Source organism: Phoenix dactylifera, unplaced genomic scaffold (assembly GCF_009389715.1).
Source record: "Phoenix dactylifera cultivar Barhee BC4 unplaced genomic scaffold, palm_55x_up_171113_PBpolish2nd_filt_p 000256F, whole genome shotgun sequence".
Lineage (NCBI taxonomy): Eukaryota > Viridiplantae > Streptophyta > Magnoliopsida > Arecales > Arecaceae > Phoenix > Phoenix dactylifera.
The window spans coordinates 363,872-387,056 of record NW_024067749.1 but is presented as its reverse complement, the minus strand read 5'-3'; the positions used below and the strand labels follow the sequence as shown (position 1 = coordinate 387,056).

The 23,185-nt window shown below is 51.9% G+C and overlaps 1 pseudogene; it reads left to right on the top strand.

Annotated features, from left to right (window-relative positions):
- Positions 1-20,633, top strand: part of LOC103698534 — an 84,876-nt pseudogene extending 64,243 nt beyond the window's left edge.
- The last annotated feature ends 2,552 nt before the right edge of the window (positions 20,634-23,185 follow it).

The following is a 23,185-nucleotide window of genomic DNA, read 5'->3' as shown; positions in this document are numbered from 1 at the left end:
TGCCGAGGCCGCAAAGGAGCCGTCGGCCCGTGCATACCTGACCTCGGGCCCTTCAAGAGCCTGCAAGGTCATTCGCCTGCGGCGCTCGAGACCCGAGGTGGGCAGCGGCCTTGGGGTCTCGAGCTCCTTTGTCGGGCCCTTCGATGCCCGATGTCCCGAGCTCCTCGGGGGTTGAGGCGCCCCGAGAGAAAGCTTTATTGCCCCGAGTGGGTGATCTTCGAGGATGACTCCGCGCTCCACAACAGCGAAGTTGTTCGCCAAGTCATCTACTGCGCGCTGCTTCCAGCTGACCGAGCTGAGCTTGATGCCTGCGGGGTCAGCGATTTTCCTGCACTTTCATTCTCATACCCCTCCGGGTTTGTAATCTCAGTCGACTTTTACTTGTTCTCCTTATAGCATCTCCATGAGATCGACATGCTGGTCTCCCCGGCAGCTGACTACCAGGCTCGAGCTCGGAGGAGCTAGAGAGGGGAGGAGGTTGCGGAGAAGAAGCTCGCCGAGGCCGAGGCCAGGTGGAAGGAATCCACTGTGAGGATGGAGGCTCTTGAGTCTGAGCTCAAGCTCATGGCTGAGCGTTTTTAGGAGGAGGAAGCTTCGCACACCCTCACAAGGTCAACCCTTTGTGCTGCCGAGGCCCGCTTGGCTGATGCCCAGTCTAAGCTTGCGGGCCAGAAGTACGAGGCGGGAGTTCTCTGGCTGAAAATCAAGCAACTCGAAGCTCGTGAGAAGAGGGCGTTAGAGCAAGCTCGGAGCGCGGTGCAGATCTTTCGCAAGTCGGCCGAGTTTCGAAACCTAATGGAGGAAGAGGCGGTTGACGGGCTCGTCACGTTCGTCACCAAGTTTCGGTGATTTGGCCATGTTCTCTGAGTGTTCCATTTTTTCCCCAACACTACCCATAGTCGAAAAAGTGGCCCACATTGAGTTTGATGATTCTATTAGATAAGATAGGCCAAACTAGTATTGGGATCCGCATCGGTAGATACCGTAAGGTATTGTACCATATCGACGCTCAGTACAGTTAGGTAAGCCGGTTCTGAACTGGCACCATTTTTTTTTTGTTTTCCATTTTTTTGATGTTTAATGATGTTTTATGAAGTTTTCGAGTGATTTGAACATTATTTTGATTTTTATTGAGTTGTTTGGGTGTTCTTTAATATTTTGTTCCTTTTTTTTCATGCTTCTTGTTTATAAAATGACTATAATTTCAATAGTAAATACAATTAAAAACATAATAATTATATTCATAAAGAAAATCAATAACATATTCAATATTAAGTCAATTCAAAATTTCAAATACATACCTGTTACGGGGGAACTTAGCCACCATGCCCCACGTGACCGGCACGCGCGCCCGGGAAGACTACGGCTGCCCCTTTATCCAGCAATCCGACCTCGGGTCGGATATCTTCGGCTCCGCAGCCCGACCCCGAGTCGGCTGCCCCTTGATCCAGCAATCCGACCTCGGGTCGGATATCTTCGGCTCCGCAGCCCGACCCCGAGTCGGTCGCCCCTTTATCCAGCAATCCGACCTCGGGTCGGATATCTTCGGCTCCGCAGCCCGACCCCGAGTCGGTCGCCCCTTGATCCAGCAATCCGACCCGAGGCACGCCGCGGCCCCTGCTCCACTACTCCCTGCAACGGCCGTATCCGACGCTGTTTCACGATCCCCTGTAACAGCCGTACAAAGCGGAACTCTACTACGCCCTGCCATAGCCGTACCCAGCGCTGCCCCACGACGCCTGTAACGGCCATGTCAGTGGCAACCCCATCGCGCCACACGATGACCAATCCCCAAAAGAACCCCCCAGCCTGGTATATATGCGGCTGGGGGGGAAGGGGGAGGGTAAGCAAGATTTTCCAGAGTATCATCTTACCTGCTACCTCTCCTTCTCCTTCGATCTTCCCTAACTTGATCGTCGGAGGGCCCCCACTACCCCGGTGGTGGTGCGAGGCTTGCTTGCAGGTTCCCCGGCGGAAGGTGGAGCGCAACCGAAGCAATTCCAAGGGAACCCCGTTCACACCGCTGTGCCAATCGTTCTCGGTTTGAACCCCCAGGCAACAGTTGGCGCTAGAGGAAGGGCCCGGATCTCAGAGCGATCGTAATGGCACGGCGAGGTGATCGTAATGGTCGTGGAGCCTCCAATGCTTCCGGTCGCGGAGCTTCCAATGCTTCCGGTCGCGGGGCCTCTCACGCCTCTGGCCGGAAGGCCGCTGCATCTCCAACACCACTCTCAGCAACACTCCACCTCCCCACCGCCCGTTCAGACGGTCGAAGCCGCCCAGTTCGACCAACTAACCCAGCAGGTTCGCACCCTCGCGGAGGCGGTGCAGAATCTGCAGGGTGCGATTTCCCGGGCGCCGCAGCGGGCTCAGGAGCCGCCGCGGCCTGAGCATTCGCCTGTCCTCCTCAAACCCGCGCTCCTTCCTCTCCCATGGGGATGAGCGCCGGGCGCGAGGAGGATTCTCGAGCACGCTCCATTCTGCCGGGACCCTCCCACCGGAGCCGCGTGGGGTCCGAGAGGCGGGCCCGGGCGCGTTCCCAGACCCCCCAATCCTCGAGGAACCCGCGCTCCAGTCGGTCCCCCTCTCGCCGCTCCTTGTCTCCCACCCACCGTCGCGCTCCCTGGACCGGCGGGTGGACGATCTCCACCGACAACTCCAGGTCCTGAAGGGCCATTCCAAAGATCCCTTCGCCGACTTAGAGATCTCCTCCCAGCCGGCGCTTGCCTCGAGGATCCTACGGACCCCGAATCCGCCGGGGTTCAAAATGCCGGCGATCGAACCCTATGACGGGGCGGCGGACCCGCGGGATCACGTCGAGAGTTTCAGGACCCTTATGCTCCTCTACGGAGCATCAGATCCCCTTCTCTGCAAGGCTTTCCCGGCAACCCTCCGTGGCCCGGCGAGGGCATGGTTCGCCGAGCTGGAGGCTGACTCAATCCGGTCCTTCGACCAGTTCACTCGCCTCTTCGTCACTCATTTCGCCGTCAGTAGCCGGCGGCGACTGGTCTCCGACTCCCTCTTTGATGTCCGGCAAAACGAGGGAGAAAGCCTGTGGGATTATCTTACCCGCTTCAACAGGGCTACGCTCCAGGTCCGGAGCCTGAGTCAGGAGGTAGCTCTTTCAGCCCTGAAGCGTGGCTTCCGGAAGGGCAGACTCACCTTCTCCCTGGACAAACGCCTGCCGCGGAGCTTCCCAGAGCTATTGTCCCGGGCGAACCAGTATGCGGACGCCGAGGAGGCGGCCGCCCACCGGAGCAAGGAGGCCGCCGAGATCCCTCCAAAGCTTGGGAAGAAAAGGCGGAAAGAGGCACGCCAGAGGAGGAGCCCGACGCCCCAGCGTCGGCGCAGAAGCCCGTCGCCGGCGAAGAACCACGGCGCCCCACGCCCTCGTTCTCCGCCCCGACGTTTCAATCGGTACACCCCTCTCCTGACTCCCCGGGCCAAGATCCTTATGGAGATCAAGGGGCGGGAGGACCTCCCGGCCCCGAGACAGATGCAGAAGATTCCTGGGAAGAGGCCCTCCCGGGCGTACTGTGAGTACCACCGAGACCACGGCCACGACACGGAAGACTGCTTCCAGCTTCGGGAGGAGATCGAGGCTCTCATCCGCCGGGGGCGTCTCGGTCGATATGTGAGCGACCGACGTCCCCCCTCAGACCCGCGTCCGGCCGACCCGGCTCCTCCGGGGCCTCGGGAGCAGAATCGACCCGTTGCGGGCGTGATCCACACTATCACTGGGGGCTGCTCCCGACCCGTGAGGAACGTAGGGGCTCGACGGAGGCGTCGGGGGCGGCCGTCGCAAAGAGGCAGTGGGTCGGCAACGTAATCACATTTTGTGATGAGGATGTAAAGGGGGTTCAGACCCCCCATGATGACGCCATGGTAATCTCCCTCACCATGGCAAACTATGATGTAAGGCGTGTCCTTGTGGATAGTGGAAGCTCAGCTGATATCTTGTTTTACGAGGCCTTCCAAAAGCTGGGCTTATCCAGACAATTGTTGCACAAAATGTCCACCCCCCTCGTAGGATTCACCGGTGACGCTGTCCCGGTGGAAAGTGGTCGTTGAGCTGCCTGTGACTGCGGGCGTCGCACCCGCAGAAGCCACGGTGCGACTTGGGTTCTTGGTCGTCCGTGTTCCCTCGGCTTACAACGCTATCCTCGGACGACCCGGGCTGAACGCCCTTCGTGCGGTGGTCTCCACGTACCACTTGCTCATGCGGTTGCCCACGATGGTCGGGATCGGGGAGGTCCGAGGTGACCAACCGACCGCACGGCAATATTTCTTAGCGACCCTCAAAGGGAAGAAGCCCGCGAAGCCCTAAGCGTCGAGTCCCTTGATGCCAGAGACGAGGTGGCCTTGCGGCAGGGGGAGCCGGCCGAGGGTGTGGTCGAAGTTCCCCTCGAGGAAGGCCGCCGGGACCGGGCGGTCCGGGTCGGCGCCAATCTCGACCCGGGAGCTCGGGCCCAGTTGGTGGAATTCCTCCGAGCCAATGCCGATGTATTTGCCTGGTCGGCGGTCGATGTACCTGGGATCGACCGGAGGTCATCTCTCACGCCCTCAACGTCGACCCGACCACCGGCCAGTGAAGCAGAAGAAGAGATACTGTGCCCCGGATCGGATCCGGGATGATCGACCAGGAGGTAGACAAACTCTTGGAGGCAGGATTCATAAGGGAGGTGAGTTACCCCGAATGGCTGGCAAATATCGTACTTGTCCGGAAGGCGAGCGGGAAGTGGAGGATGTGCGTCGACTATACCGACCTGAACAAGGCGTGCCCCAAGGATAGCTTTCCGCTTCCGCGGATAGACCAACTGGTCGACGCGACTTCCGGACATCAGCTGCTGTCTTTCATGGACGCCTTCTCCGGTTACAACCAGATAATGATGGCCCCACAGGACGAGGAGAAAACTGCCTTTATAACAGACCGGGGGCTGTACTGCTACAAGGTAATGCCCTTCGGTCTGAAGAATGCTGGCCGCCACTTACCAGCGCCTCGTCAACAAAATCTTCAAAGAGCAAATCGGCCGGAATATGGAGGTGTACGTGGATGATATGCTGGTGAAGAGCCGCCAGGCGGACCAGCACATCGTGGATCTGGAGGAGACTTTCACCACCTTGCAGAAGTTTCGCATGAAGCTGAACCCAACGAAGTGCGCCTTTGGCGCTTCGGCCGGGAGGTTCCTCGGTTTCATTGTCAACCAGCGGGGTATCGAAGCCAACCCGGACAAAATCAAGGCCATCCAAGGTATGTCCCCTCCGACCAAAGTGAAGGAGGTTCAGGAGCTCGCTGGAAGGGTCGCCGCGCTCGGACGATTTGTGGCAAAATCGGCCCGAACGCTGCCAACCATTCTTCAAGGTGTTAAAACGCCCGAAAGACTTCCTCTGGACGGCCGAATGTCAAGCAGCATTCGACCAGCTCAAGGAATACCTGGCGTCTCCTCCCCTGCTGTCCAAGCCGCAAGAAGGGGAGATGCTCTACCTCTATCTGGCGGTCTCCCCAACCGCGGTCAGTGCGGTGCTGGTTCGGGAAGAGGCAAAGCTCCAGAAGCCCGTGTACTACATCAGCTGGGTCCTACGGGATGCCGAGGCGCGGTATACGAAGGCTGAAAAGATTGCCTTCGCGCTGCTGACCGCGACCAGGAGGCTCCGCCCCTATTTCCAAGCCCATTCTGTCACCCTTCTTAACTGATCAACCACTACGACAGATCCTCAGCAACCCCGAGAATGCGGGACGGCTGGTGAAGTGGGCAATAGAACTCGGTGAGTTCGACATCCGCTACCAGCCTCGGCCCGCCATCAAGGCCCAGGTGCTCGCGGACTTCCTCGCTGAGTGCACGGTGCAGGTGGCGGAACCTAGACCGCCGGAAACGCCCAGCCTCGACCTCCCGACCTGGACGCTTCACATCGATGGGTCGTCGAACCCCGAGGGTGGAGGGGCCGGGCTGGTCCTTACCAGTCCTGATGGAGTGATAGCCGAGTATGCCTTGAGGTTTGGATTTTCAGTGACCAACAACGAGGCGGAGTACGAGGCCCTAGTCGCGGGACTCAAACTCGCCGGGGAGCTCGGCATCCGGCGTTTGAAGGTCTTCACCGACTCCCAGCTGGTGGTCGGGCAGGTTCGTGGGGAGTTCGAGGCCCGGAGCCCGACCATGCAGAACTACGTCCGGAAGGTGCAAGCACTCATTCCCGACCTCGACAGCATCGACCTCCAGCAGGTCCCCAGAAGCGAAAAATGCCAGGGGCCGACAGGTTGTCCCGCTTGGTGGGCGCAGAGGCGCACAACCTGTCGAGGGCAATCTACCTGGAGACCCTGGATGCCCCGAGCATCGGCGAGGCTGGGGCGGTGATGGCGATTGACCCGGAGCCGTCTTGGATGGACCCGCTCGTCGCCTACCTCGCCGAAGGGATCCTCCCTGAAGACGAAGATCAAGCTCGGCGACTTGTCAGGAAGTCCGCCCACTACGTACTCTATGAAGGGAGGCTGTATCGGACCTCGTTCACCGCCCCCCTCTTAAGGTGCCTCCGCCCCTTGGAGGTGGCCTACGTCCTCGGCGAAGTCCACGAGGGCATCTGCGGATCGCACTCGGGGGCTAGGTCCTTGGCGCATAAGATCATGAGGCAAGGCTATTATTGGCCTACCTTGTTGGAGGACTCAAAGGATCACGTACGGAAATGCGACGCCTGCCAGCGCCACGCCAACGTCCAGAGAGTCCCTTCTGTCCCCTTGGCACCAATCACCGCACCCTGGCCCTTCTCACAGTGGGGAATGGATATCCTCGGACCGTTCCCCGTCGCTTCCACCCAGCGGAAATTCTTGATTGTTGCAATCGACTACTTCACCAAGTGGGTAGAGGCGGAGCCGCTGGCCACTATCACGGAGGCGCAAGTCCGGAAGTTCGTAAAGAAAAACATCATTGTCCGATTTGGGTACCCCGGGTCCTCATCTCGGATAATGGTCGACAGTTCGACAACAAGCATTTCCGTGACTTCTGCGAGGAGTTCGGGATCGAGCATCAGTTCACATCTGTGTCGCATCCCCAAACCAACGGTGAGGCCGAAGTGACAAATCGGACAATCCTCCAAGGAATTTAAGGCGCGAATCGGTCGGACGAGGCAAGCTTGGGTCGAAGAAACTCGAGAACGTCCTTTGGGCGTATCGGACCACGCATCGGACCCCTACCGGAGAGACGCCTTTCGGCCTAACCTATGGCACGGAAGCGGTCGTCCCCGTGGAGCTCGGACTCCCCTCGCCCGGGTGGCCGCGCACCGATCCGAGGCCAATTCGGAGCAGCTCCGAGGGAACCTGGACCTCTTGGAAGAAGCGAGGGAAATGGCGCAGGTCCGGATGGCGATGTATCAGCGGAGGGTGGCCTGGTATTATAACTCCCAAGGTCCGACCAAAACTTTTCAGAATCGGAGATCTGGTGCTAAGGCGGGCCAAAGCATCTCAGCCCGCGGAAGGTGGGAAGCTGGCGCCAAATTGGGAAGGCCCGTATAGGGTTCGCTGGGTAAACCGACCTGGCTCCTACCAGTTGGAGGCACTAGATGGTCGAGAAATTCCAAGGAGCTGGAATTCCGCTAACCTGCGGGTATCATTACCAGTAGAAAGACAAAGCCAGAAAGACAGCTCAAAAAATATATAGTTCTTTTCATTTCAATAATTCCTGGTTACAATGGCGTGTTCGTGTGATTACAAAGAATTCCCAGAGGGGGATTGGGGAGTAAAGAAACTAAGGAAGAGGTGGGGACTCCGTGGAGCTAAAGATCTGGGATCCCGAACCCTCCGCCCGAAGCAACTGCAATCCCACTGGCCGTGGGTGCTTCCCCCCGGAGGCGCCATCGACGCCTCACGCAAAAGACGAAGAGCCGGCGCGGACGAAGAAGAAGTTCACACTGCTTCTAGAGGAACGCCACCTCCAAGGGATATTCCGGTCCTCCCCAGGGGAAGGGGAGGAAAGGAATATAAGGGAGAAGAGCGTGAGGAGGCGTGATCCCGGATGAAATGCCTAGAGCGAAGTTCCACCGGGGAGAATCCTCCCGTTGATCCCAGATGAAACGGCTAGTTGGTGGAAGTCGCGAGGGGCGCGCCTCCCGTTCCTCCGGCTGGGATTTCCCAGCCACGCGCCGGAGAGGAGGTCCACGATCCATGGCAACCTGAACAGCTCCGGCTTGGCAGGCACCACCGCACCTGCGCTTATATTTATAGCCAAACTGTGGCCCCCCGGTCGTTCCGATGCGGGTGGCTCCAATAAATGCGGGCACATCGAATCCGGAGCCGTTCCGGCTCTCGAGGTTTATCCCCCCACGATCTCCTAGGCATCATTCTCCTTAATTGCATTCTTCGTGCAGGACACTCCGGACGGCGTGTATCCCGCGGCCCACGTATCTCCGCACGCGCCCAGCGCCGCATCCGCCTCGAAGAACACGCGTATCGCGGCCGCTTAACTGGCACTCCTCGCAAGCAGCAACTGGCCGGTCCGATTTCCCAGGTAACGCCTCAATTAGCATTTAATGGCCTTCTAGTGTTCCCCAGGCGACGCTTCGAGAGGGGGAGAAACACGATCGCAGCTGGCCACGGAGAAACCCCGTCGAGCGGCAAGTGACAGGCGCGTGGCCAACGAGCGGAATTCCCCGAGGGCTCGGCCCTCGGATGCCAGGCTAACCCGATGATCATCCCGGGAGCAGACTAGCCTGAAGCCCCGACCGGTCGCCTCGGCTTGCGCCAGCCCTTGGCCGACCAACGAGCGAAATTTCCCGAGGCTCGGCCCTCGGAGCCAGGCTAACCCGATGATCATCCCGGGAGCAGACTAGCCTGAAGCCCCGACGGTCGCCATCGGCTTGCGCCAGCCTTGGCCGACCAACGAGCGGAATTCTCCGAGGCTCGGCCCTCGGATGCCAGGCTAACCCGATGATCATCCCGGGGAGCAGACTAGCCTGAAGCCCCGACCGGTCGCCTCAGCTTGCGCCAGCCTTGGGCCGACCAACGAGCGGAATTCTCCGAGGCTCGGCCCTCGGATGCCAGGCTAACCCCGATGATCATGCCCGGGAGCAGACTAGCCTGAACCCCACCGGTCGCCTCGGGCTTGCGCCAGCCTTGGCCGACCAACGAGCGGAATTCCCCGAGGCTCGGCCCTCGGATGCACAGGCTAACCCGATGATCATCCCGGGAGTAGACTAGCCTGAAGCCCCGACCCGGTCGCCTCGGCTTGCGCCAGCCTTGGCCGACCAACGAGCGAAATTTCCGAGGCTCGGCCCTCGGATGCCAGGCTAACCCGATGATCATCCCGGGAGCAGACTAGCCTGAAGCGCCCGACCGGTCACCTCGGCTATGCGCCCAGCCTTGGCCCGACCAACGAGCGGAATTCCCCGAGGCTCAGCCCTCGGATGCCAGGGCTAACCCGATGATCATCCCGGGAGCAGACTAGCCTGAAGCCCCGACCGGTCGCCTCGGCTTGCGCCAGCCTTGGCCGACCAACGAGCGGAATTCCCCGAGGCTCGGCCCTCGGATGCCAGGCTAACCCGATGATCATCCCGGGTGCAGACTAGCCTGAAGCCCCGGACCGGTCGCCTCGGCTTGCGCCAGCCTTGGCCGACCAACGAGCGGAATTCCCCGAGGCTCGGCCCTCGGATGCCAGGCTAACCGATGATCATCCCGGGAGCAGACTAGCCTGAAGCTCCGACCGGTCGCCTCGGCTTGCGCCAGCCTTGGCCGACCAGCGGAAGAATTCCTGAGGCCCAACCCTCGGATGCCTGGCCTAGCGCCGGAAGAATTTCCTGAGGCCCAACCCTCGGATGCCTGCCTAGCGCCGGAAGAATTTCCTGAGGTCTAACCCTCGGATGCCTGGCCTAGCGCCGGAAGAATTTCCTGAGGCCTAACCCTCGGATGCCTGGCCTAGCGCCGGAAGAATTTCCTGAGGCCTAACCCTCGGATGCCTGGCCTAGCACCGGAAGAATTCCTGAGGCCAAACCCTCGGATGCCTGGCCTAGCGCCGGAAGAATTTTCTGAGGCCTAACCCTCGGATGCCTGGCCTAGCGCCGGAAGAATTTTCTGAAGCCTAATCCTCGGATGCCTGGCCTAGCGCCGGAAGAATTTCCTGAGGCCCAACCTCGGATGCCTGGCCTAGCGCCGAAAGAATTTCTGAGGCCCAACCCTCGGATGCCTGGCCTAGCGCCGGAAGAATTTCCTGAGGCCTAACCCTCGGATGCCTGGCCCTAGCGCCGGAAGAATTTCCTGAGGCCTAACCCTCGGATGCCTGGCCTAGCGCCGGAAGAATTTCCTGAGGCCTAACCCCCGGATGCCTGGCCTAGCGCCGGGAGAATTTCCTGAGGCCTAACCCTCGGATGCCTGGCCTAGTGCCGGAAGAATTTCTGAGGCCTAACCCTCGGATGCCTGGCCTAGCGCCGGGAAAACTTCAAGAGTCAGGAGTCGGCGAGACGCTACCAAGAGTTAAGAAGAGGAAGGACGAAAGTGAAATGAGGAAAACACTCTGTTTGCATTAACTTTCGTTGCATCAAGGCCCGAGACCCATGCAACATGGCAAAATGCCAACATACAAAGAAAAGAATAAAGAAAAGTACAGAGAGTCAGTTTGGAGAACCCCTGAGTCGGAAACGGCGAGCACGTTCCACGAAGGGTGGGGAGACGGTTGGAGAATCGGCAGGCAATGGCATCGGAGGGGAGTCGAGGAGGGAGACCCCACTCAGGTCAATTCCGGGGTATTAGCGGGACACCCTTGCCAGGCCTTCATCGAAGCCTAAGGCAAAGGAGTCGGACCCCGCGTCCGACATGTCACGGATGAACTCGGCGGACTGACGATAGGCCTGTACCACCTGACGCCCGATCTCCGCGCTCTTCTCGGCCAGCGCAGCCTCCGCTCGCTCCGTAATCTGAGCTTTCGCTTCCATGACCTTCGCCACAATCCGGTTGTCCGCCTCGGAGGAGACCCTCAGCAGATCGGCCCGAGCCTCCATGTGCCTCGCCTCGGCAGCGACGCGAGCAGCCTTAGCCTCCTCCAGGCGCGAATGAAGCTCCTGGTAGCTCGCACGAGTCCCCTCCAAGGCCGACTCCAATTCGGCCAGCTTGGCTTCAAGAGATCGGGTTCGGTTGCGGGCGTTGTCGGCCGACTGCTGGGCCTTCTCCCACCTCTCCGGAAGTCCGGCAGCCTTCCGGGACTGCTTTCGGCCCGCTCCTCCGCCTTCCTGATCTCGCTTTCGAGGACCCGAGGCAACCTTGAGTTGCTCCTGAGCATCCATCAGTTGCCTCTCGAGGACGGCGAAAGCCGAGTGCCCGCTCTTCGGCCACCTGGAGCCTCGTTTCGAGGTCCCTGGTCGTCCTCCCCGCGCAGCCTGGCCTCCCTCCTCTACAGCTTTCAGTCGGCTCTCGGTCCTCGCCAGAAGGCCTCGCCTGTTCCTCGTGGCTCTCCTCCAGGCGGATCATGTACTGAGCGAGCTAAGAGATAGGAAAAATGAGAGCGTCAGACGGGGATCAACAGAGCCTATAAACGACGAAAGCGACCAAAAGAACACTCACCCGACATGAGACAGACGCAGCTGGCAGCTCCGACTTCAGGGATGCTCATCTGCCGGACCTGCCTACGGTCCCTCTCCAGCAGCACCGTCTCGACGAGGTTTCGGGCGCCGGCGAAAGTGAAGGCCGACTCCGACTTCGCCCCGGAGCCGGACGGTGGTTCTGCAGCCTTACCCTTACCCATCGCTTGGGGGAGAGTCATGCCGACCGTGCTCAGGGCGGGGGCCGCGCCAGAAATCGACAGGGTCCCGCTCGGCCGGGGCCTCGGCGCGCCCCTCCCTTCTCGTATCATCCGAAGCCGACCGAGCCGAAGGCCGGGCTGGGGACCGACCGCGTCCGGACCCGGCCGTCTCGGGCACGCCCGGATGACACCTCCGGAAAAGCGGTAGTCTCATCACCGGAGGGCTGATACGGCGTCAACTGTCGGTCCGAGCCCGCGGTGTCCCCTGATCGATGGGCCCCGGACCCGTCTGTCGGCGTCGGAGTCGCCTGCTGCGGGGCTTCTTCGCCGGTGGACCCCGCTCGGAGGAGTCCGTTTCTTCCTCCGGACCCGCTTCCAGTAGGACGCCCTACTTAACAGCCATTGCCTTGTGCCGACTGCATGACGTCGTCGATTTCTGCAAAAAGGACGAGATGGTTAGAAACTAAGAAACCGATGGGAAAGAAGAAAGGAAAGAGGAGAAAAGAGCTAAAAAAAGAAGTGGTGGCGGGCTCACGGTCGGCAGGGGACCGAGCTCAGACCGACGTTCACAACGCATCCTCGGAAATAAGGCTAGCCACCGGGGGGAGCCGGCCCTCGGCGACCAACCCCCTCAAGATGGCGACGCCATCGGACCCTCCCTCGACAACCTCGATAGGCCCGATCGGGGGACTTCATCGGCGTCTCCCAGGTTGTCCCGATTCCCCAAGGAGGATCTACATCGATGAAAAAGAAACGCTCCTTCCAAGCCATGAATGGAGGAAGGAGCCTCCTGACGAGGCCGCACCTCGCCGCGCCGCAAAGCACCACCCACCCTCTGTCCCGGGGGTGGCCGTTCAGGCCATAGACATTCCCAAAAGGACGTTCAGGGTGGCGGAAACCTCGTGCATGCGGCAGGAGAACCTGGAAGGCCGTCAGGGTACGCCATGAGTTCGGCACCAGTTGCGTCGGCGCCACTCTTAAACCTCGAAGCACCTGCACGACTAAGTCCGAGAGGGGAAGGCGGAACCCAGCCCAAAGGATGTCCTCATTGATGGCGACCTTCCCTGGAGGAGGATGGGACATCCTCTCCTCAGGCCCCGGGAGCGTAACGTTGCAGGTTTCGGGAAGGTGGTACCGGGCCACGAACCTATCTAGGTCTTCGGGGACCAGCTCCGACTGAATGCGGTCTGCTCTTACTTCGTCCATCCCTAACGGCCAGTGAATCTACGGTCAGGACGGGGTCAAGAGGGGAGAAGGGACCGGAACGACTGGGGTACACTAATACGAAAGGAGAAAGTACGGAGGGCCCTAAATTGCAGAGTGGGGCAACTCACCGGAAGGGAAGGAAGAACGGCTCCGAGAGCGCCAAAGGAGGAGCGAACGAACAGTCCGACGGCAACGGCAGCAGCACAAGGGAGAAACTCGAGGATGCCTGTGAAGAGAAAGGCGGACGGGGGAGGGCCCCCGGTTAAATAGGCAGAAAGGCGGGTGACGCCTCGGTGGCGCCAGAGGACGCCTGGCTGCCGAAGGTTCGTTCGCGCCCCAAAGGCGAATCGACGCCATTAAGGAAGGATGTCCGCCGAAATCCGCAGACCGCCAGATCAGCGACAACCGCCATACGCCGTAAAGAAGGCGGGGAGCTCGAAGCGCGCGCGCCTTTCCGAGGGATGGCGGCAATCTCGAAGCATCACTCCCTTCACCCGTTCCCCTCCTGGTTCCAGGCTCGGAAGTGGGGGGCTACTGTTACGGGGGAACTTAGCCACCATGCCCCACGTGACCGGCACGCGCGCCCGGAAAGACTACGGCTGCCCCTTTATCCAGCAACCGACCTTGGGTCGGATATCTTCGGCTCCGCAGCCCGACCCCGAGTCGGCTGCCCCTTGATCCAGCAATCCGACCTCGGGTCGGATATCTTCGGCTCCGCAGCCCGACCCCGAGTCGGCTGCCCCTTTATCCAGCAATCCGACCTTGGGTCGGATATCTTCGGCTCCGCAGCCCGACCCCGAGTCGGTCGCCCCTTGATCCAGCAATCCGACCTCGGGTCGGATATCTTCGGCTCTGCAGCCCGACCCCAAGTCGGTTGCCCCTTGATCCAGCAATCAGACCCCGAGTCGGCAATCTCTGACAACAACAGACTGTTCCCCTGAGGCACGCCGCGGCCCCCTGCTCCACTACTCCCTGCAACGGCCGTATCCGACGCTGTTTCACGATCCCCTGTAATAGCCGTACAAAGCGGAACTCCACTACGCCCTGCCATAGCCGTACCCAGCGCTGCCCCACGACGCCCTGTAACGGCCATGTCAGTGGCAACCCCATCGCGCCACACGATGACCAATCCCCAAAAGAACCCCCCAGCCTGGTATATATGCGGCTGGGGGGGAAGGGGGAGGGTAAGCAAGATTTTCCAGAGTATCATCTTACCTGCTACCTCTCCTTCTCCTTCGATCTTCCCTAACTTGATCGTCGGAGGGCCCCCACTACCCCGGTGGTGGTACGAAGCTTGCTTGCAGGTTCCCCGGCGGAAGGTGGAGCGCAACCGAAGCAATTCCAAGGGAACCCCGTTCACACCGCTGTGCCAATCGTTCTCGGTTTGAACCCCCAGCAACAATACCGACGTATGAAATCTTGTGGTTTGGCGATGTCTTTCGCATATGTCGGGGTCATATTCGTATGCAAGGGGTTCAACCCAATTTTCTATCAATATGGCCCTCCGCTCCTATAAGTTTGTTAGGCAGCCATAAGGTATGTAGTTGAGATAGTCTCTATGCATGCTGTGGGTGATGATGTCGCTCTAGGAGTCATCTACTCGATACATCAGCTGTGGAGCGATCCATCCATATATGCCAGTAGGAAATTTCGGTCCGTTAGGTGCTCAAAGTTCCGTAAGATAGTAACCACTAAAGCATGATGTGTTTGAAGCACCATATCCATATGTAGCCAGCTTGTAGGTACAAGATTCCTTATAAGATTCTGAACTTGATACATTGAGGGATCCTACTCCACATGCTTTGCCATCTACAACAACCTCATATCCACCATGACTTGGGGACCCCGCGTGCTATGGTCTTCCGATATTCTTTCATTTTACAGCCACCTTTCAGCCTTAAAATACAAAAATTACATAAATGAAGAGAGGAGAGCGGCATTACCTGATTTCAACAAAAATTCGAGCTGAAATCCATGAAAATGACTATATTTGGCAGATTTTTATTTTGTTTGAATAAAGATATTTCGAGGGGGTTGGAAGGTGGTGAGAGCTCACGAAGGGGGGCTTTCAGCGCACCCCAATTATTGGACTCAGGGGCAGGTGGTATGCATGTCCGAATTGGTGCGAACCTCTGGGTTCTCACTAGTACCACACCTAATTACTCAGTACGATGCGGTTTGGGTCTATTTCCGAACCGAGGAGGGGAAATGTCACGTTCCCCTCCGGTATGGTATGGTATGGTACGGGCAAACCACTCGGTTAAGGATGGTTTGGCTGATCTTGCTCCTAGATCAAAGCTCCTATTTGGAGACTTTAGCTTCTGCAAAAAACAAAATTGTTATTAAGGAACGCTTACCTCCCCGTTTCGTAGTTGAGCCTTAGTTTTTTTGTTTAAATTTATCCTTTGATGTGAAGTGTCCGCCTCTTTTAGCATCAGCAGTATAAACTTCTTGTTATCCCTAGATATTGAAGATACTTTTATGATAGGAGTTGCAGATGTTGTGGTTGAAGACAGCAGTTGAGTCACAACTTCTGAGTTGTGCAATCTCCATTTGGCCGAGATGAGCGCTTCATGTCATCACTTGCCGAGGTATAAGCCGCCATTATTTTTGTTCTTTGATGTGCTTCAAGCTTCAAAAGCCTTTATCTCATTTGCTTGTATTTCATGCATGTCTAGACCATAAACAATGATTGCATAGCAAGGACCACCAAACTGTCCTGAATTGAGCTGAATGGTTATCGAGACCTTTAGTCGGATGATCCTCTCCTTGATTCTTCTGTCCGTTTCTCTTCCCTCAATCTCTCAATTCCTATCTCCCTCTCTTTTGATTCTACTCTCAGAAGCTTCCACTCCTCCCCGCCCCTTTCCCTTCGCCAACGCCAACTCGATGACGACAACTTTGAGGTCTGCCTCTCCCCCCTCTCTCTATATCTTGATTCTACTCTCAAGTGCTTCCTTTCCCCACCCCTCTTAATGCTTTGCCGCTTTTAACGACTTCGGGATGATAATGACTCCACGACGATGATATTGGTTAGTGTTTGGGTTCCATGACGATGAGGTCTGCCTCCTTTTCCTTCTCTCCCTCTCCCTCCCTCTCCTCTTCTATGCCTCTCCCCCTTTGGTTGCAGTACACCTCGGCTCCATATAGTACCTACTGGCATTGTACTAAACCGGTCGTCAACCGGTACATCCCTCAGTACTGGTTCAATGAACCTTGATCCGCAACATAAGGATTCTAAGTTTGATACCAACTTGATCTAATCGGAAGAAGGAAGAAATTCCTTCAAACTGTACTAACTCAAATCTCTCAAATAAACTAATGAATAATAAGAATTTGGGAAGCAGGGCTCTAAGCCCTTTACTTTCATTAATATTTCATGATCCACAAATTGTGCATGTACCCCTATCTCCTTCTCTCTCCTTCCCTCTCTTTTCCTGTCTCCCCTCCCCAATTCTGGCACACCTAGGCTCGGTACAGTACGTACCAGTACTATACCGAACTAGTTGCCATCTAGCTTGTCTCTTGGTATAGTTCGACGAGCTATAATCTAGAGATAAGGATCTAGGCTTCGATACCAACTAGATCTGATTGGAGAAAGGAAAAAATTTCTTTAATTTGCTCAACTCAAATCTCTCAAATAAAACAATAAACAATAATAATTTTAGTAAGCAAGACTATACACCCTTTTACTTTGTTAATTTGTCATGATCTATGAATTGCAATACATATCATAGGTGGAAAATAGAGTCTAGTGGACGGAAAGTAGTGTCTATGCTTTTTGCTTCACTTCCTCTATTCTCTTTAAAACTAACATATGCCTTCTATTTATACTAGTGAGATCTTTCTTATTGGAGCTAGATTCTTCTTCGAGAAGTTAAGTTCTCTACTATTCTGTAGGGATCAACTTTCTTTAATTGAGTCAGATTCTTCTGCTTGTTAGAAGAGGATAAAAACTTTCCTCTTTTTATGTTAGTGAAGTCTAGCATAAATCAAGTTGGATTCTTTTCCTAACTAAAACAAGATACAAATTACAGAAATAGTAAAAATATTTTAAATTTTTCAAATTTGGTTAGAAGTTTGATCTTAAGGTCTACATCAACTTCTTCGCATCCGCATCAACAAATTCTTCTTGGATTAGAAATTATGACTTTTGAAACTTAGGTATTTGATTAAGTCCTGAATGTGGTGCATCTTGCTCTAGGCTTGTCTATACCTACCTATAGTGGCCAGACTAGTTTACATCTAGTCTGATGATGCTTCTGGATCACTATATGATTATTTATAGTTGACTCAATTTCAGTGTAGGATTAGAATGGAATTGAATCAAGAGTCCCAAGCATTATACTTTTGTTTGTGAACTATTTGGCAAGTCATATAGTTGCCATAGGAATTTTTAACAGCTTTTCATGCACTCACACACACACATATATATTTATATATATATATGTAGAGAGAGAGAGAGAACTAGGCTTGGCTGCAATTGAGTAGACAATTGGGGTTAAAACATCAATATTCTGAGTTATTGGATATGATCTACTATCTTTAAAAAATTTCTAGCTTATGCATCAAGTAGTCAAAAATTGGATAGTCTAAATATTATTAAATTATATATTCTTTGATCATTGATGCATAGGTTAGTGGACTCCAAATCACATGATTTTTATATGTAAACTATTTAGAGGTGGTAGATTACATCTAACAGTTTGGATCATCAATATGGAACCCCCATTGTCCAATATTTGGATCTAAGTGGAGGTCCACTCGAGTGGAGCCAAGTCTAGCTCTCTCTCTCTTTATCTATATATAAATATTTGTATATATATATATGTCATGCCAGAAAATTGCAATGATGTTTTTTGATATGAATTAATCTAATTTCTCATGGGACTGTTATTTTTGCACACTTTTGTTTAAAAATGTGGGTCCCTTCCAAGAAACCAAAGAAGAAATCTGAAATAGATGGTTGGTTTAGGCAAAAATAGAAAATAAAGCATTGAGGCATGAAAGGAAGTTGAGTAGGGTGAAAATGGGTTGGAATCAGGTAGCATAACTTAATTTAGATTTTACTATCACTGTATAATGTAAGTTACTGAAAAGTGGGCCATCCAATGGCAAAATTATACTCGAGATATCATGAAACTTCGGTGCTTCTGATTAGAGTTGTAATCTCCCAAATCATTTCGCATTATACAAGTGGTTTATACTCATTATATTGGGTTCCTCCTAAATTTAATTTGTGCTTTTAATGGCATAAATTGGGCTTAATACTCTGGTCAATATAGCATTCTCTCAAACACTTCCACATGAAGTTTCCTAACATTACAAGACACCTGTGAAAACTCTTTCACTCATGTTTTTTCTTTCATCTCTCTCTTTCAATTTAAAAGCACTTAACCCAAAACTCTTGAGACAGTTTGAATCATGTCACTTTGGATGGTGGCATGCCAGCAATATCATTATCGACTAAAAGTTATCAGTTCCTGATGATCCAGCTGGAAACTAAGCTGAGTATTTTAGTGGAAATTTGTTTGCTCTCAATGTTGACTGCCAGGTTAAAAACCAAGGCAAGAATAGACTCTAATGTATATTGCATATCATTGCTGCATGTCCTTTTGGTGATATTTCAAGATAAAAAGAGGCAATTTTCATTTGTTATACTGTTGCTAATAAAGAAAAAATGTAAGATGATGCTTATCTGATATCTTTTACACCATCAATTGGAGACATTTTTGCTCGTTTTTATATGGATACTATTAAAATCCAGGGTCAAGCTCTGTACCTTGGAAAGCATGTTGATAGATTTTATCGATTAGTTTATGCTGAAGATATTGCTGCCAATGATGCAGGGGATGCTGATACAAGGTAGGGTATTTGCGCTTATGATTAAGTATCTCATGACTTGTGATGAAAAATTTAATTTCTAGTTATGATGATGTCTTTTTCAGAGGTTGTGATGCAGGAACACTAAACAATACTTTAGCAAGAGGAAATGTCGTAATCTGTTTCAAACACAGGGACAAAGGTCTCCTTTTGTCGCTGCAGAAACTGTAAGAAGAGCTCATGGTGTCGGTCTCATTTTTGCTCAGTTCTTGACAAAGGATATCACTTCTGGATCTAGTTTTCCTTGCATCCAAGTTGATTTTGAAACTGGAACTTCTATCCTAACATACATGGGCGGCACAAGGTATTTCCTGGTTTTTTTAGGTTTGTTTTCCTATGTGGTTGGCAATTTAAGTAATGTCTATTAACTGCTTCTATCACAGGAGTCCAGTTGTTAAGTTTGGCCCTACAAAGACGTTGCTTGGGACCAAGGTCCGCCGTACCGGTACCGAACCCCGTACCGGTGCCGCACTAGCATAAGCGTACCGAATGTCGGTACGGTACGGTACGCGTACGTCAGGCGTACCGACACTGGCGTACCGATACTGGTATCCATCGGTACGGGTACGGTACACCCGGTACCGACCTGTACCGATCGGTACAGCATACCATGCTTGGACAGTAATTGCCCCTGAAGTGGCATACTTCTCCTCTCGAGGCCCCAGTTCTTTATCTCCTTTTGTTTTGAAGGTGCCACTCTTCCTATTCAGTTAATCATCTTTATTATCTAAGAATACTTGCCATGTTAAATTATTTCTGCACTGCGATTCTATTCTAACAACTGCATGCTTTTATGTTCAATGTTCTGGTCATTTTTCCACCATAAAATTCTAATGCTTTTTGTGCAGCCTGACATTGCTGCACCTGGTGTGAACATCTTAGCCTCATGGTCACCAGCGTCCCCTCTATCATCCAATTTGAGTCCACTTAACTTCAAGATCGAATCAGGAACCTCCATGTCCTGTCCTCATATATCAGGAGTAGCAGCCCTTCTCAAATCTGTCCATCCTAACTGGAGCCCGGCAGCAATAAAATCTGCACTGATCACAACAGGTAAAACTGACCACTTCTACTACTTCCACCTAGTATCACTTCACTTATTTCAAAAATGCCTTGATTTCTCTGTCAGCTTCTGTAAATGATGAATATGGACTTGGTATAGTAGCTGAGGGAGCTCCTCACAAGCAGGCTAATCTTTTTGACTATGGAGGTGGTCATGTCACCCAAACAAGGCCATGGATCCTGGTCTTATATATGACATGGAAATATCTGATTATGTGCGCTTCCTTTGTTCCATGGGTTACAATAACTCGGTTATAAGCTCTATGACTCAGCATAATACTATCTGCCACAATGCTTCTAAGTCACAGAAGGACCTCAATCTCCCATCCATATCTATTCCTGAACTTAAAAAGACGGTAACAGCCTCAAGAACAGTTACCATGTTGGTCCAGTCATGTCTGCGTATGCTGCTCATGTCGAGACTCCTCCAGGAGTAAGTGTGCATGTCAAGCCATCAATCTTATTGTTTGATTCTACTATCAAGAAGTTGAAATTCCAGGTAACATTTCAGCCACGACTTAAACTGCAAGGCAGATACTCTTTCGGTAGTCTGACATGGGATGATGGCATTCATTTGGTGAGGATTCCATTGGCCGTTCGCACCATCATCAATGATTTTAACAGCGACATGTGACAGTGGTGTTTGCAAATGCAGCAGCTGTCTTTTTCCTCGTTTATTCTTGAGTCTGCAAATCATTGTCCTGTTACACATGAGATAAGAAAGAGTTACTATCGTATCTCTTCAGAAAAGGGTTGGTATCAACAATTCGTTGTGGTGTGCTTTTCCTGTTATCTTTTTTGAGAAATGTTGTGGTGTGCTTGTTTTAGTTTCACAAAATCTTGAAGGAGTCATTTATCTGGTGGTCCCAATACTGTGATATCATCTAGAGAAAATTGCTTCGGTGCCTTGTTTTTATTTATGGCCAAGGCGGAATAGGTATTTGATGTTAGGAGGTTTAGCCGTTTAAGAATATCTATCTTCTCAGAGAATCAAGAAAGTATAAAGGGTGACCTGGCAATTATTAATTTGAAGTAGCTGATGGGATTATGCCTCATGCACAATGCTCTAAAGATTTGGCCAATATTGATTGAAGTACGATTCTGAATCTATCGCTTGTGGAGTGCGCAAATTTGTTGAAGGATGACGTAAAACCGAAGAGGAAAGAGAAGGCTGCATTACATTGGGTGGCCGAAATTAAAGCCCAGTGTAGAAACTCAAGCTCTTCTTCTCACAATTTGACCCTCGTCAAAAGCTTTGAAGTTCAACAGTCCGACGTAGCAACCTCAATCTATTTGACGGAGGATCATCTAATAAAAATTCTAGATTTGCTTCTGTTTTGATCAAATATAAAAAATATAAAATTTTATTTTATTGAGAATTATGGGATTTTTATTTTAATATGAATTTCAGGATTAAAATTTTATGAGAATTTCAATATTTTATTTCTGTTTTGGCTCTTATTAGAATTTTGGTTTCTTTATATGAACTCGTTACTATATTAATTGAGATCATAGTTTGCAGTATAGAATATTGAGGACTTTTCTCTTCTCCTTCAATCTGGGTCAGAGCCTCTCTGCTTGTAAGTGGTTTCACCAAAATCTATCATGCGTCAAGTTTGGTATTAGAGCAAACTTTGATCCACTATCACTACTGTAATATCTTTGTTGCACCATCATTGTAGCTCTAGAAACTCAATGCACTACCCTTCCATATCCGCCATGATTACCACTATTTTATGCTCCACCCACAGCACTTTGTTGAGATACATGCTCGATCACCTACCACAACAATGCAAGAAAGGATAGAAAAAGAGAGAAAAGAATTTGACCGCTGCCCTGTTGTGGCAGATTTTGCCTCCCTTCTCATAGATCATGGAGGGATCTTTCTCCCACGACCTCTTGTAGGGAGGGATAATTGCCGAACCTCAATCCCATCACACTACCATGTCCTCGGCAACCTACAAAATGAAGCTCGCGGAATCCCTTATTATCGTCACCTTACTTGTGCTTGTTGTTGTCGATCTCATTAGCACTCCTGCCTCTCCTTTGCTACCCTCCACTGTGCCTCTTCTTTATTTACTGCTACGTCTTACACAATTGGAGTATTATTTTCCTATTCAATCCATTTGAATTCCCATATTTGAAGTTGGGATTATGAGATTTGTTTATTAAAAGGAATCGAATTGACATATTCTTATGTACCCAAAAGTAACCCTAAACTCTAAACCTAAATCTTAAATCCTACTTTACCAAAAAAAAAAATCTTAAATCCTAAACCTTTAAAGCCTAAACCCAAACCCCAACCCTAAAACCCTAACCCTAAATCCTAAACCCTTAAACCCTAAACCCTGATCCCTAAAGCCGAAAGCCTAAAGCCTAAAACCCTAATCCCTTAACCTAAACATTAAAACCCTAAAACCTGTATCATAGATCCTATACCCTAATCCCTATTCCATAGCTATGTTGGATTATGACAATCTCCCGCACCTAACACCCTAAATCCTAATCTCCAAAACTCTAAATCTAATCCCTAATCACTAACCTTAAACCCCAAATCCATAAACCCTAATCTCAAATCTCTAAACCCTAAACCCTAACCTCAATTATAAACTCTGTTTGTAGTGTATTTCTTGTTTAACGAAAATAGAAGCATCAATTTCTTTGTAAAATTCTTTCTTTCTTTTAAGGCTCAAATCTTTATGCTTGTAGCCTTGATTGAGGCCATTTGTTGGGGTTCACCTCATCAAGGCTAGCTGGTAATATTTCTCTTGAGAGTTTCCCATGGATATTTCCTTGACTAACCAGTAATATTTTACATTTAGCCTTTATTTCACCTGAAGCTACCCAAATTAGTGCTCAAGAGATTACTATCTTAGAGCTAGAACTTCACTGCTACATAAAAAGAGCAAGGTCGAAAATCCGTCAGATATTATTTGACCGAATTCATTTCTGTATCTGGTTTGGAGATAAAAGTCTTTGTATCCGATATGATCCAAATATCAGGAGCAAAAATTCTTTTATGCAGTCCAATGAGGTCTTGTCGCTAACCACTCAACCACTATGACAACATTGATATCTTCTATGTATGATTTATTGTACATATTCAATCATTTCAAATATATTACAGTATTTAATATTTTAATAATTCATGAAATTCATAAATCGTTTAAAAAAATGAAAAACTTCATTTTATTTTTTTAATATTTTGAAAGTATTTTTTTTAGTATTTAAAGATATCAATAATTTCAACGTATTCCTATATTCATATATAATATTTTAAATTATCTCTAAAATACATGGTTTATGATTCCTTTTATTCG